Source organism: Chiloscyllium plagiosum, chromosome 1 (assembly GCF_004010195.1).
Source record: "Chiloscyllium plagiosum isolate BGI_BamShark_2017 chromosome 1, ASM401019v2, whole genome shotgun sequence".
NCBI classification, from domain to species: Eukaryota; Metazoa; Chordata; class Chondrichthyes; order Orectolobiformes; family Hemiscylliidae; genus Chiloscyllium; species Chiloscyllium plagiosum.
In genome coordinates this window covers 121,030,750-121,034,276 of record NC_057710.1, presented here as the reverse complement: position 1 = coordinate 121,034,276, position 3,527 = coordinate 121,030,750, and positions in this window count along the sequence as shown.

The following is a 3,527-nucleotide window of genomic DNA, read 5'->3' as shown; positions in this document are numbered from 1 at the left end:
ACCATGTATGAACATATATAACTATAAAATTACAGTCTCAACAAATAATAATTAAATATAGTAATACAAAATAACAGGGGAAAACAACCCCTCTCCTAAAGACAGAGATGAAATAGGATAATGTAACCATCTCCCCCCACCTACATTAACTAGACCCTTCAGCCTATATATATATAAAAAAGGAAGGGAGGGGAGAAAATTGCTAAGTAAAGAACAAATAAATAAACCCCTCTTCCCACCCACTGGAGATAATATTAAACAGTAAGGAAATGAAAGGGATAAAAAAAAGGGGGTGTAAACTGGGTTAGGGGGAGGGCAAAACAACATCAATTAACTCTTACAATTTAGCGACGTGAGTCCAAAAATTCCTTGACCTTCTCCGGCGATCTGAAGTTGTACACAGACCCTTCATGGATAAAGCGTAGCGTTGTTGGGTAGCGCAAGGAAAACTGAATATTTAAGTCCCTTAAACACTTCTTCGCTTCATCAAACGCCTTCCTCTTTCAGACCAAAGCTGGGGAAAAGTCCTGGAATAACATAATCTTGGTTCCTTTATAAATCATGGCTTAGGCATCTTTCCCAAGATTTCTGGAAGCTTCTAAGTGTATCTGCCTCTCCTTGTAGCTCTGCAGCCGGAACAGGACCGGGCGGGGGCGCTGGTTCGAGTCGGGCCCGTGTATTGTGACCCGGTAGGCCCATTCCACCCTTACCTGGCCTGATCCAGTCTCCAGATTTAAAAGCTGTGGAAGCCACCGCTCGAGGAACGCTGTAAGCTGGCCTTCCTCCTCCCGTTCGGGAAGGCCCCGCAATAGAATATTCGTCGATGTGATTCTCTAAGGACTGGACTTGCTGCTCAAGAGTCCAGACCCGATCCACGGCCGATTCTGCTATAGTGTCGGAGGTTGCAGCGTTCAGCTCCGCCCCTCCGACTCGGCGCTCGATTTCCTCGATGTCTCGGTTGTGCTTTTGCAGTGCAGCTGAGAGTGAATTCCATCTGCTCTGGGACTCTTCGATGAAAGCGTCGATCTTCACGTCAAGTTTGGAAATTATTTCCAGAGGCTCGCCACCGTGGGTAAGTCCCCCGGGGCGGCTGCGGACGCCTCTGCTGCAGCTGGGGAAGGTGGGAGAGGGGTTCCTGCCTGCTGAGAACTACGGGCTCCCTTCCCTTTAGTCATTTTTACTGGAGATTAAATTGTTTAAATTCAGTACTAAGCAACTAATTACATTCAATAAAAACTATTTTAAATGATTTGGTGAGTGTGGTGGAAGCGGGTGACCCACTTTGCCCAAGTCTTGGGAAGACCACTATAGACTCAGACTTCGTGGGTCGCCGCCATCTTGGATCCCCCGAAACCTCATTTTTAACCTCGTTTCAAATTTTACTCTTCTAGCACAGGTATAATGCACATTGCGTATTCATGCAAGGTCCCATGCGCCTCGATTGTGGCTTACATTAAAGTGACGACTTGCATTTTGGAAAATGTTTCAAATATACACTGCTGCACCTAACGCTTTGTCTGTGGATGCATTATACTCTTATATAAGTATCGAAAGTAATTGGCAGGAATTAAATCCCAAGATACCACAGTCACAGCTGTACGCAGAGAAACAACGTATCAGTCTGCGGGCCAAACGGAAAGATGAATAATATACTCTTCATGGGACTCCAGGATTTTCAACCTAAAGTGTGACTCTTTCTACTCTATGTTACCATGAGCCAGAGCATTCTGGGAAGGATGGCGGGCGGGGCAGGTGGCTCAGCCACCCACCACTGAAAGAAAATGGCCAGAGAGCCAACTGGTGGGTTAGAAGCCTGGTCACAGCTACAGAGCTTCAGGCAAGCTAACCCAGAGTTTAGTCAGAACTGTGGATGCTGACAATGCGAAACAAAAACAGAAATTGCTGGAGAAACTCAGCAGGTCTGGCATCATCTGTAGACAGAAAGTAGAGTTAACGTTTCAAATCTTCTGGCTCTTCAGAACTTGAAACGTTAACTCTGCTTTGCTCTCACCCAATGTTGCAGACGTATTGAGTTTTCTCCAACACTTTTTCCTCATTTTAGTTTGAATACGAGAACTTAGTGGAGCTGCTGCCCATCACTGTGTGGAATTCCCACCCAAAGGAGCGACCAACCAATCGGATTGGAGGTAACCTACATCCAGCTGCTTGGACTCCAGGCAAGCCTCGTAAGATAGCCCCATGGATTCCAGAGGAAGGTAAATCCAGGGATTTAGGCAGGATGTGGGGAAATTAGCACCACAGGGAGGGAGTGGTACACCTTTCTATATGTTAGCCTATGTAACATATACCACAGAGAGCCAGGTTTTGTTGCGTCCAATGTCTTGAAGTTTATTTGCAACATATATAGTCTGGTTTCTGTACATGTCATTGAGGTTGCTGTATAATTGACTCGATTACATGTAGAAAGTAACGCAATATGTGGCGGACACCTTTATATTAGAACATCACGTGTCATACATATACAGCAGGCATGTCTGGTTTGAAATATACAGATACAAGATAGGCAAGGGAATGGGTTTTACTTTCAGGAATTGACTTTTGATTTAATTTAAATATGATGAGCCAGGTGCCAATTTTGCACTCACCCTTTTGTTATGGGAGTGAGTTTGGAAGTGGGTAGGAAGGTGGTGGCTTGACAACCCAGCCTGCATTGCAAATCCCTCGCTGAAATCAAACTTGGCAAGGGCATATTATATCCAGCACAACAAAACATAACAAGATCCATTTTATTTCTAACTTTGATTTCACTGCTGTATAATATGGCACGAGTATTTAAACACCTTTTCCCACAACATTTTTATAGATCTAGCAACTCAAGACTGAGCATCAATGAATAAGTCAGATGTAAGCTTTGCAGTTGTGCCACGTTTAGCCATGAATGTGATGGAGTATTAAACAACTCAATGGAGGAGGCAGCTCCACTATCACTATCCTCAAAGATGGAAGGGCCCAGCACATCTTTGCAAAAAATAAGGCTGAAGCATTCACAGCAACCTTCAGCCAGAAGTCATCCAATTGCAGCCTTGTGCAGTGGTCTCCACCATCACTAATGCCAATTTGATAAACTCTACATGATATTAAGAAATAGTTAGAAACACAGACATGGCAAGACTATTGGCTAGAAATAGTACTGAAAACTTGTCATCCAGAACTTATCACTCTCCTAAACAAGTTTTTCCAGTGTAGTTTCAAAACTGGCATCTACTTGACAATGTGAAAAATTGCCCAAGTATGTCATATAAAATAAAAGCAGGATACTCCAACCCAGCCAATTACCAACTCCTCAGTCTATTCTTGGTCATCAGTAAAGTGATGATGCTATTGAACAACACCTCCTCAGTGATGCCCAGTTTAAGTTCCATCAGGGCCACTCAGCTCCTGATCTCACTGCAGCCCTGCTTCAAACATGGGCAAAGGAGTTGAATTCTAGAGGCGAAGTTGGAGTTACAGCCCTTAACGTCAAGTCTGCACTTGACCAAGTGTGGAACCAAGGAGCCCTAGCATAA